General features: G+C 45.1%; 1 long non-coding RNA gene across 17 annotated transcripts in view; it reads right to left on the bottom strand.

Moving 5' to 3' along the window:
* Nucleotides 1-1,775: 1,775 nt before the first annotated feature.
* Nucleotides 1,776-12,530, bottom strand: part of LOC140629701 (uncharacterized) — an 802,104-nt gene continuing 791,349 nt past the window's right edge. For all 17 annotated transcript variants that reach the window (XR_012027527.1, XR_012027528.1, XR_012027546.1 and 14 more), the window contains 2 exons: nucleotides 5,493-5,553; nucleotides 1,776-3,218 (listed from right to left, as the gene is read on the bottom strand). This is a non-coding gene — a long non-coding RNA (uncharacterized lncRNA). The remainder of the gene's footprint in view (nucleotides 3,219-5,492; nucleotides 5,554-12,530) is intronic.

Below are 12,530 nucleotides of genomic sequence, written 5' to 3' on the forward strand. Positions count from 1 at the left end.
CGGGGCAACTTCTGAACAATCAGGCCCACCAACCTCCCCGTGGAGACTGTGTTTAGAACATACCACGGGGTTGCTCAGTGTTTCCAGCGATCCCTAGGCTGGGGGAGGCCCTGCGAGCAGCAGCCCTGCACGCCCTGATTCGCCCCCCGCTAGATCCCTGGAACACGGAGCGCGCACGGAGGAGAGGCCCACGGCCTCCAATGCGGAGTGGGTCTCTTGGGGGGGAGGGCAGCTGGAAGCCGGCAGCCCTGGGCCCCAAAGCAGCCCGGGGGCTGAGCAGAGATCCCGTCCTCCTGGGGAACCCTCCCTCCTTCCCGGTGCAGACTCCCGGGCTCAGACGGCGATGCACACCCCAGGGCCTGGGCCGGCCGTGCACTTTGCACCTTCCTCTACTGTGCAATGGGGAGAAGCAGTTTCCCAGCTTTACAGAGGAAAAAGAGAGGAAAAATAAAATAAAATAAAATAAATAATAAAAAATAAATAAATAAAATAAAATAAAATAAAATAAAATAAAATAAAATAAAATGTCTAGGAAAGCCCAGTAACAGAACAACAAAACCGTCTTTGGACATCAGGACGGAACTGCAAGTACTTGCCACCCAGTGGAGCCAAGGATGAGAAAGCGATTCTTAGCTTGTGTCCAAAGGATGGACATGGGAGAAGGGATTTCTGAAGGCTCTGGGACGCCCCGAGAGGAGGGAGGTGCTACAAGCCCTTCCGCAGACTCCCGCGGCCCCCTAAAATGCCACGCGTGATTCCAAACGCTGTGAGATGGCCGGGTGCACCTTCAGATTTTCTGAAAAGGTTCTAATAGCTCCGTTATGAAAGTACTAGAGAGAGCAGGAAAATAAAGACGAGAAATTTTGAAAAGGTAAATAGGAAATTCTGTTGGCTCCTATTTAATATTTGCAGTCCAGGAAGAGACCCTCTAACAGACCCTCACCCCACCCCACCCCCATTTCATGTGCATGAGGAATGAACTTCATTCTAAAATATGAACCCGCCGGAAGCACACGAAAGCAGTGCGGATTCAAGCCCTGTCATTAACTGCCGTGGGTAACAAAGGTCTCCATTTTTATTAACTTTGTTGTTGGGGAGAGGGGGAGTCACCCCGGGTTCAGAATCCCTTTAAAATACCTATAAACCCAGGACACAGCTCGGTTGCAGAAGGAGCCAGGGAGGAAGGCAAGAAACTTTGTGGAACCCAATTTAAAGGAAGTATGACCTCTGGGTAAATTTTGTATCAATCCCACTTGCCTACCTGCTAGCAACTGAACTCACTGGGCCTTTCCATAGACCGGAATAAGCAAAAGAAATCATCTTTGGCTGCATGTGAACAACAGGTCATTAGACAATGCTTGCTGAGGGAAAAGGTGAAAACAAAACCCAACCAGCATCTCTTTCTTTCCTGTCATTCTCACCTCCTGCTGGCAGGGTTTATGTTGTAGGATGCGCCCCTAGATCGTTAATTGGGTGCTAATATCTTACAGAGCCTTATATCTGAGGTCACTGCTCCTGTGGCTGTGTCATCTCCCCTGAGAATACCTGGGATTCCCACAGCCGGTTTGAGCTTCCCCTGCCCAACACCCTCCCTCCTACTTGGTGGTAGTTTCCACCTGAAATTATATCAGTGCAAATGGCTTTGCAGTATCTCCTGTGGACGCTGGAAACAGAGGCACGCTGAATTTTGCCCACTGGCTGACCCTTGCCCTAGCATTTTCCAAATATTGCAAAAAGACCCAAAAAAGAGAAAAAAATCAAAATAAAACCAACCCTTCTGCTTAGCTCATTTATTGCTGATAATTTCATTAGGTGCCAGGAAAACCCCAAAAGGCAGACACTGAACAACAACTTTACAGTGATTTTGGGATGGGGAGATGGAAGACTCAGCAATGGGCAGGTGAAGAGTGTCTCTGCATTGGCATCTGTGAACGACAGCAGTAAATCTGACATTTTGGCAGGTGACTGAACGTGTGCTTTTAGCACGAAGGCTCTTTAACGGGAGCATCACTTCGCGTTAAGTAACGAGCGCTGTACTTTTACAAAAACTCTTCCTTCCTTCCCCCCAGCCCCCGGCCAATGCATAATATTCTTTCTTTGAGTTGCCCCTTCAATCATATCCCAGGGCTCACAGAAAATATGACTTCATATGGCATCATCAGGCTAGTTACCCCGTACCTGCTTGGCTATAATTAATTGATTAAATCAGCTCAGCAGTGGGCCAGCACCCGCCAAAAGAAAAACAGTAGGCAGGCCTTGTATGGAAAGGGGGTATGGGTGGTGGTTATATGGGAGCATGACCTAAATAAACAAACAACAACAAACAATTAGGTAAGTCCGCGTAATAAACACTTTAAATGAAATTATTTCCCCCTCTTTCCCGGGGCCAACAAATACATCATCAGTGTAATTCGCTTAAGACATACTCATGGAACTTGATGGATTGGTCCGCTCCAAATCTGCATACAGGACAGCATACTGTTCCTTGCTGCCATGGGGGATGGAGGATGTACTTTAAAAACAGCATTTAGAAGCCCCGAGGGGCCTATAATGAAGACAGAGTCAAGACCAGCCACTCTTTTCACTTGGGCTCTCTAAGCAGACGCACCAAGATTCTGGAACTTACAGTCTGTGTTTTCACATGTCCTTTGCATGAGAACACCTGATTCACCATTTCTGTTACAATATTTTGATGGGCTCTGCAAGGGAAACACGGTTATGACATATTTAATTTTATGTTTGAGTTAAAGAGCCATGTTAAGGCACCCACATTGACACAGGGCGTCGGGAAACCACGCTTGCGTTTTATTTCTCTGGATGATGATGGGCAACACGGGAGGTCAAGTTATATAAAATAAAAACAAGATTTCTGAATGCTTCTACTGTCTGTGTTTTGTGTATTTGTTTTTATCCCTGTTCATAAAACAATGAAGTCTTCCTTACATTTGTTTGAATTCATATTGGCATAGGTACAGTCAGGAGAAAACATGTCCACTCAGCTAATTGTAAGACTAGAGGCAAAAAAAAAAAAAAAATACTGATGGGTACTTAGAACCCAGAAAGTACTATTTATACGAGTTCCATCAGCTTCTCCCATTGGCGATAGGAAAGCTACAAACGAGCCTGTCCCCTATGCATGTATCCCACCTGCCCTGCCCCGAGGCAGCTCTGTAAGGCTTGGTTGCATCCGGATGGGTCTTAGCCAATGCCAGGAACATCTGAAATGGGCAGAGCATAGACATGAGCAGGCTAAGATCCATCACCATCTTTCAAACTAGTGTTTCATCACACAAGGTGAAAGAGCGCGTCTCGAAAGCCAACTTTCAAAGTTGGTGCGACGTGGGGGTGGGGTGGGTGGGAGCAGTTGTGTTAATTCAAGCTGAAAGACAGCCCCAAAGGTGGATTCCAAAGCCACCCTTGGTATTAGGGTCAAGCAACATCATCACTTGTTTCCATGGCAAAGAAGCTATCACACCACCCAGGGACGCTACCACAGAAAATTATACATCAAATAGCAACGTGTGGTTGTCTCTAGGGGCGTTCACGTTAGGTGACCTTCCTTAGAAGGCACAACATTGATCAATCATGCGTTTGGTAGATTTGCGTATGTTAAGCTGTAACATGCGCTGATGGGAGATGTTAGTCAGGATCAAGCGATGCTACAGAAAGGAGGATTTAATCTTTTTGTGATACTGCTTAGGATGATCATTCTGTAAGATGCCCAAGGACCCTAATATAATCTAGAGTTTGTTTCTGAGAATAACGAAAGGTAATTCTATGGCTCCCCAAAAGGTCTGTGATTTGATTTTCATACTGTAGCTAGAAAATTGCCAGAAATAAGCCACAAAGCTGTACGTAGTTGAAATTAGCAAGAGAGAAGCAGGCAGTTCTCCATTTGGGGCTTTCACTACTAAAATCCCTTAGCCAAAGTGACTTTCTGAATATACACTAAGTAACTCTCCCAGGGGTATCAGGTATTGAACTTTTCATATATCCGCTTATAATATCTAATATCTCGGAGTAACTCAGAGGAATTATACTCCTCCTCCCAGATCTCCCATCTGACCAGATGCCTTTCTCTTCCTTGCTCTCACCTGTCAATCAAGTTCACGGATGAAATTTGATTTCTCTCCCACCAGTAACCTTATATGAAAAATTACCAGGAGGGTCAGGACCAGCGTGAACCTCACCTTAAAAGTTCATTAACTCTTTGCTCAAAATGGATGGTTTCAATGTAACAAAACCTGCCGGTGGGCCTAGATCATCATATTTAATAGAAGGTTTTCCAATTGTAATGATAAAGATAGAGACAAAAGAGAAGAATAAAAACCGGAGGAATAAAGTATTGGTTTTGCATGCACACACGTGGACTCTCAAATTAATCCCGAAGGTACGCATCGAGTTAAAGTCTATGTACGAGACGATTCGGGAAAATGTTAATTTTGTACGAGGCTAGGAAAGAAATCATAGTTAAATATTCAGAATCCAGTTATTCAAGCAGTGTGTAAAAGTAAGCAATCAGATACTATTTTTTAATAACAGGAGAAAACGGGATTCTGGTTTCCAACATCCTCAGATTCACCGAATCCTTAAAGTTTCTCCTTTGCAAAGAGTAGCAATTTGACAGTATGACTTTTGCCCCCCTCCTCTAGAAATCAAACACCGTATTTCATGCAGATTTCCCAGCAAGCAATTTTTTAATGAAAAAAAAAATCAAACTTCATCCCAACAGCCAATAAGAGGTAATGAGAATACATAAAACGATGACACTAAATAACTATTGGTATACAAGCGTTGGACTGGCTTTCTAAACGAAGAGGTTTCATTCTTAAATTCACCCTGGGATACTTACAATTGAACACCCATTTAAATATCTTAATTTCATATTTTTTAGGAGATGAAAATCAGATATCTGCCTCCCACCCGTCTCCTGCCCTCTCCTTCTATCTACAATTGAAGTGGGGAGTAGCTCCAAAGTCACATTTGGACGCAGAGGTGGAGGGGGGCACACTGTGCTTTAAAATGACACCAAATGTTCCAGATGTGAGTGTGGAGTAAATTATAAGAGGCTGAAAATTTGGACTGTTTACAAGGCCCAGGTAAAGCTGCCCAAGGACCATGGACGCTAGTTGCACAGGTTCACCCAAACCGTCTGACATTCAAGCAGAAGGACTAGCTCTGTGAGTGTCAAGAGAGTCATGCTGGTTAAGGCTAAAGATGTGGGGTTTCCTCTGATGAGAGTAATTACTCGGTACACCACACCTGCGTAATGAGATAAATACAAAAACACATGCATGCTGGTCCCACGTACACTGCATCACCCTTCAGCACCCAGGATCACCACCTGTGTTCCATGTGAAACCCAGATACTAAAATACTAAAGCAGGAGCTTTTCACACCTAAGGAATTATCAGCATTCCTTGCTTGCTTGCTATCCCCCTCATGGAAAACTCATCGAAACAAGCACATGCAAATCAGAAATCAAGATGTACCTCTTTGACTTCAGGCAACAGGGTTTTTCACATCACTGATGTAGAGGATTCCCTTGGGTACCTGATTTAGTAAATATATTAAAATAAACAAAGGGTAATTAATAACCATGAAGAAGGTTTCAAGGACAGTATGTTAAAGGCAGCCTAGCTATCTATGAAAAAGGCAGAATTAGGCCCAAAGAAGAGGGATTTGCTCCACTTGCTTTGGTATCCTGGCCTCAGACCTGCCAGAGGAGGGGGTTCACATGGAAGAGAATGGTATGGAGTGTAGGGTCACCCCCTCTGACTATGGCTCGCACCCCTGGGAGGCTGAGATGGAGATACTCACTGGCCTGGCAGCCTGGCTCGGCTTTGAAGTTGCCCTCAGTTCAGAGAACTGAGTTATTCCGGGGTCACAGGGGGGAGGATCTGAATGGTCTCTGATGGGCATCTCTCAAATGCTCAGAGACTGCCCATCCCTCAGAACCCAACTGGTCCAGCTGCCCCTGGATCTTTACTGGGGCACATTCTCTTCCATCGTCTCCCTCCTCCTCCTCCTTCCTTGCTCTGGTCTATTCTGCTGGTACCGCTGACCTTAATTCCTTAATTGCAAATGTTCTCTTAACAAATAGAAACATTTAGATACCATCCTTTTATTTATTAACTTCCTCCCTGTTTAAATTAGTAGCAGGGAATGCTTAGAACCATGATATGAAAATGAGGTTGCTTTAAAAGAAAAAAAAAAGTCTTTTTTTTTGCTTCCCAGTGAATAACAAAGCACAGTAATTCAAAGTAGTTAGCTTTCTATGGTTCAAAAAACCCTTATTGCTATTAGCTGTACTAATGTAAGTGGCAAAATAATTATCATTTACTGTACGGAGTCCAATATTTTCCAGACAGCAGTTTAATAACAAAGCAGACCTGTCATTTCTCCCTATAGTTAGTCACACCATACAAGTTCAGACTGTCAAAATATATTTAAAATCTAATTTTAAAAATTCAACATGGTTACAGCAAATCTGTGTACAATAACTGCGATAAACTAGTAAGTCAATCTATTTTTTTTTCCCTGAGATGGATATTCACTTATTTCTCTTTAATCCCCCACACTTTTTATTTGGATTACTTTATAATTGATATGAACAAATCCTCTACACACAAACACATGCTGAAATCTGTAGGCAGCTGGAACTGCACAGAGAATCTTTCTTAAGTTTTCATCGAGCGTAACTCTGCCACTTATTTCAACTGCCTTCTATCTGGATGGTATAACTGCGTTAAAACACTTGGATAAACAGATTTGTACTCTTGTATTTGTCAGAGCTGCCCCAAATACATTATGTGCCTTCATTCACACCTCTTGTTAGAAATGCCTTGAAAACCTTCTAGTACAGACTACTTTTCTTCATGTAATAGTATCCATTAATATTTGCTAAATATATTATTTCTCTGTCAAAAAAAAAAAAAGGAAAAAAAAGAAACAAGAAGCACACTTAAGTTTTAAACCTGGAAGTGCTCTCAGTAATGTCAATTGTTGCCCATTTGAAGTTCAGATGGCTGATCTCTAAAAAACAAATAAACAAAAACCCTTCCCACATAAGGTTCTTCTACTTTTTTTTTTTTTAATCTTTAGGAACAACAGATTCTTTTAGAAATGCAAGTGAATAGTTTAAAAGCTTAAGAGATTGTGGAAAGATATTTCTGTAATTCCTTTGGGGCAGTGCAAACATATGTTAAGCTTCTGCAAAGAGTATTTACATGAGATCATATACTTGTGAGGCATTTTTCAATTTTAGAAAAATATTACAAGGCAATAATTGAACATAGGCTTTGCAAAATGCCCCTTTGCCTTCCTGACCGTCTCATTGATAGTCTCTGTTATTTTTGGAGAAAAAGAATCAGGCCTCATTAAATGTGATATTTGGCATCTCGCCTGTAATCTCATAAAGTAGATGTCCTTTTTAGATCATTGGTGTCATTTTCCTCAAGATGACCTCTACTCTTTGGCCATCCGGGCAACCCATACTGTTATCAAGGCATTTACTTTCAAACGGGCGGGGGAGAGACATTCTGTTTGCACACCTGAATAGAGTCCAAAAGCCAGTGCGGTTTCTCTGTTCTCATCAGCTTCACCCAGGCTAGTCATTGGGGAAGTGGGGTGGGGTAGGGGGCAAAGGGGTTTCACGAGGAGCAGAGGTTTTTGAGCTAGACTATCATAGAGTAGTCCAAGCCAGATGTCTACCAGCATAGAGCCTCTAAGAGTTAGAGATATTTACCTAATGATTAAATAGTATTTTTAAAATAGCATAAGAACATGCAGTGATATTCCAAGGAAGATTTTAAAAGGTCTGGGTGCACCTTTTACAGTGCAGGGAATTAACATGGACAGTGTACCCTGAAACCATGCTACGGGGAGATGGTCAGCGTGTGTCTCTGCTCTGCTCTGCCCCTCATTGCACCAAGTGGGCAAAGGGGTCATGGGCAGACACTCTAAGACAGACACTTCAGACTGGATTTGCTCATGCCTACCAAAATATGGAGTAGATAGATTAATTCCGCCTTGAGGCCTTTTTATTTCATAATGTGGACACTGCAGATTGATCTTTTAATAGCTTCTCCCTCTACAATGGGCTACTTTAAAGGGCTCCATGAGTACGTAGGTAGCGAGACAGATCACAGATAAATAGATAGATTGATACATAGATAGATAAATGGCAGATGAAAGAATGAGTTGCATTCATTGCCTGTAAATGGAAAGGCTTAATACCATCTTTTAACAGATTTAATCCTAGAGTGATTACCACAGGTTTTCCCCTATTCTATCAAAAAAGGATTTTAGTGTAATCTGACAGTGCAGAAGTGGCTCAGAGGCTGAGATCATTGTTTAAGTTTCAACATATTTATCTGCACATTAATGAATCCATCCCGAAGAGAAGGAAAAAGGAAAAAGAAACCTAGTTCAGAAAATGCTATGTTACTTGCCCCCATACTCGAGGATCTACAAAACGGAGTGTCCCAATAAGAAAAAGGCCCTACGTGGAACAGCTTCTTTCTGCAACTAGTAGTTTTAAAAATCTTTTCTCGTAAAAAACTGTTCCCAAGGGCCCAAAATTGGACTAGAACTGTGTTAAATCTGAGAAGGTAAGCAAGACCCTCATGCTTGGAGCTGTTGTCGAAATCCTAATAAAGTCTGTGTGACTGGCTTTCCTTTACAACGAGCATCAAACTGTACCATGGAAAACCCCAACCATATCGAGATTTCAGCGAAGACTGTAAAATATGCTATCTGGATTTCCTTCTTTCTCTTTTTTCCTCTTTTCTCTAACCAGAGCAGGAAAAAAAAAAAAAAAAAGGATAGGTCTGAAAAATAGGCCGGAAACTTAATAGAGTAAAACCCAAATGCTCTGGAGGAGCAGATGATCTTACTTAAGGCTCCTGGGGCTGCGGCTGGGCTGGGCTGGGGGTCCCAAGGTGAGAGGCGGAGCCCCGTGGGGCTGAACCCCGCTCCCTCCCTCTCCGCGCCCGCCGGAGCACAGCGGGGCTGCGCCTTCTCCCGGCCCGGGGGCTCCGCTCTGGCCAGGCGGGTCCTCTTGCAAAATCAACCCAAATTCCAATACAAATCCGTTGCCCCTGCTGGGCCGGGGGCGCCCGCCTTGGCGGCTCGGAGAGGGCGCGGGGGCCTGGCTTGGGGATGTGCAGGGACCGCCCCGGGACCCCAGCAGCCTCCGGACCCCGCCCCCACGTGCCTGCCTGGTCCTCCCGCACCTGCCGGGCAGCGGGGCCCCTGCGTGCCGAGCGCACCTGGCTCCGGGCAAGGGGCAGCGGTGCCCAGGGCGAGGGCGCATCCAGGGCCAGGGCCAGAACGGGGGTGTGTGGGTGGGAAGCAGGGAAGGGAGAGATGGGTAACCTCAGCATCCTGCCGGCCTTCATCTCCTTCAGTTCAGGCTTCAGGACCCTTGTCACCACACTCTGCAGCCAGTGCTAAATGTTCCAGAGCCACCCCCACCCCCAGCTCCTCCACTCCAGCCCTGCCCTTGTCCTCACCTAAACTGGGGCAGGAGTGATTTAATGCGTCCAAGGCCTCAGCTTAGGCACTGCCTTCTGGCCCCAGGGCAGTGACCTCCGACTCTCTGATGGCTCTGGGCGACTAGGCATGGGAGAGAGGGGTGGTACTTATTACAGAGAGGGCACAGCAATGGGGCAAGGGTCAGGTGGTGAAAGGCCCCGCAGCTCAGAACACTGGGGATTGCATTTTGGAATCCTGGGGATCTCAGGGTGTGGGAGCCTGTCAGTCACCCTGCAAGCAGATCCTTTCTGGTGGGAGGCAGGGCCCTGGGACTGACCTAGCTTTGATCTCTGGATTGGGATCCTAAGCCAGGGTTGGCTTCTGCAGCAGTACTCCCCCAGCCCTGCACCCCAGCCCCTTCCTGTTCTCTGCTCCTCTGGCCTAGTTTGGGATCGCCTACTATCCCGGGATCCTCAGGCCTGCTTTCCTTCTGGAGAAGGCCCCAAAGAAGGCCAGAAACCCACTTGTACAGGCTTCCAGAAGTGGATGAAGTCACACAGAACTGGGGCAAATTCTCGTTGCAAAAGGGAGTCTGCACCGCTGACCAGGTTTTTCAGCTCAGGATCCCCTTCCACAACCATCCTTGGGGATTCTCTCAGAAGAGCGGTTTTCAAGCCTCTCTGCCCAGCTCTGTAAGGTTTCATGGCCTCTCCTATTCCCTAGCTGAGAGAACCAACCACAAGGAAAAACCATGTTTTGGAATCTTAGCTTGGAAATGCTCAAGGTTGGTGATCAGAATATTTAGAATCAACTCAGAATCCAAATCCCCTGTGTGTAGCTCACACCCAGGCCTGGGCTGGGCGGGGGCTAAGGGGTGTGGGGGGTGAACACAGAACTATTTCCTCTCCTCCCCTCCTCTTCCCAAATGTCTACAAACACCCCTCCCTCATCCTCCCTTCTTGAATTAATGCCCCTTTCTAATCGTAACTAAAGATCCAAGAATCTGTGGAGAACAGAGGAATGTGATTTTGCAATCCAAAGTCCTAATTATAGGGGGAAAAATGTTATTTCACAAAAAGAAAGGAAAAGAAAATGAATTTTGTTGAACAAGGGTAGAGGTGCCCAGTAGATGATTACGATTCGAGTAAGGAACTGTGCATTCCAATCATAGCCTCTCTGTGGAAAATGTGCTTTGTGAGTTTCTTAAAACTGTCCAACTTTGATGCAAATTCATATGAAGATCTGATTTTCTGTGTGCTGTTGATGTGTCCTTTCTACTTCAGCCTTGTTATAGCGGGCAAACTTATGGAAGACACGCGCGCGCGCGCACACACACACACACACACACAAAGGGCTTTCAAATTTAAACAATAAAAACTGTCCTCATGCCATAAAACCTATTGCGGGACCATATAAATATTGGCATAACACGTCTGACTGATCCACAAAGTCACCGCTGTCAAATCTCAGATTGATATATTTATAAACACCCCCAATGTTAAGGCACTAACAATCTTCCCAGATTTCTCAGTTTGGGTTTAAGCTCCAAAATTGTTTTCAAAAAGGAAACACATGTGAGCCTATGGGAACCCTAAGGAAAGCCGAACCTTGTTTGCACCTGGCACACGCGTACAATGGCCCTGACTGGAGCCAGTGAGCAAGTGAAATTCAGACTGGCAACTGGGATTATTCCTGGGACTCTTGCCTTCAAAGTCCTCCCCACCCTTCTCCCTTGCTCCCCTCATTTCTCACCGCCCACAGAGGGTGCAGAGAACAGGAGCCTGGGGTTTTGCTACGCCTTCGTGCAGAGCAATTTGATTTGCTTTGTTTTTTGTTTTGTCCCTCTCTAAAGGGTAAAGATGTTCCCGCATTGTTGCAGGACTGTACTTCTTTATGCCCCGACAATCATGAGACAGCCTGAGGGACTGAAATTCTCTCACCCAGTCCCCTACCCCCGCTGGAGAGAAAGTGCTAGACAGAGCTGGGTTTGTTCAGGAGCCGGGGCGGAGCAAGGCTTGGAGAGAATCCCCCTTTTCTGGGCTGTTTGATGTCTAGGGTTTGAAGATTTATATCAAAGTGAGAAAAGCAGTGTTATCAGAAGGTGGGTTAAGGCTCCTGCTCTGTTTCAAAACAAATGCAAAAAAACAAACAAACCAATCCTGTTTCAGAGGACCCTGGACCCCCTTCCACACAGATGGCCACTGGAACTGGATGCCCTGCCTTGGACTTGGGGCATCCTTCCGATTTAGGATGAGCCAAGAGTGAGACCAAACTTCAGGTTTCTCTTATTTTCTTCCAAACAACAAGGAAGAGACACCAACTCCCAATTATTCATTCAGCGTCCTGAGGAATAATCAGAAGTGGTGGAAATGATAGCCTCTCACCGTAGATAAATCTTCTCCAAGAAAACTAAGACATTTCTTCATAGAAAGGGGCAACATTATTTAAAAAAAAAAAATCAAATGAAAGTAAATTGCGGTGGGGAGCCTTGCAAATCAGCCATCTAGAGAGGAGGAATCCGGCCTCCCTTCCCTCTTATGCATGTTTACATGAAAAATTGGGCCAGGAGCCTGGCTGCGTGCTTTCCTGGCACAGAAGTCAGATGGCTGAAGTTTGTCACTCATGTATTTGGGCCTCCAACCTACCTCAGTTAGGCTTTAACTACTGACGGGCAAAAAAAAAAAAAAAAAAAAAAAAAAAAAGTAGAAGATACCTGTGTGGCAAGCAGACTTTTAAAAATATCGATTGGCCTAGAATACCGGAGGAGTACATTTTCTAAAGCCAAGAGTGTGTGAATACGGAAGTAAGTTGTCCTAAACAAAGCAACAGCAACATCAACAAAATCCTCCCAACTATACTATATGCTCTGGCACCCTTGGTGTCAGAAGCAACTTGTTATTTGGGCAGGGAAATGCTGGGGACACAGCTACGGAGGCGGCCCTGGCTCATGTTTGCCCTCTGTTTATTGTGTTGAGCAGGAAAGCTGGTGGTTTGGCATAGGGGAGGTCCTATATGAGAGGAGGTATCTAGAAGGGACATTGCTAAATAAAAAC

Source organism: Canis lupus, chromosome 3, assembly GCF_048164855.1.
Source record: "Canis lupus baileyi chromosome 3, mCanLup2.hap1, whole genome shotgun sequence".
Taxonomy (NCBI): domain Eukaryota; kingdom Metazoa; phylum Chordata; class Mammalia; order Carnivora; family Canidae; genus Canis; species Canis lupus.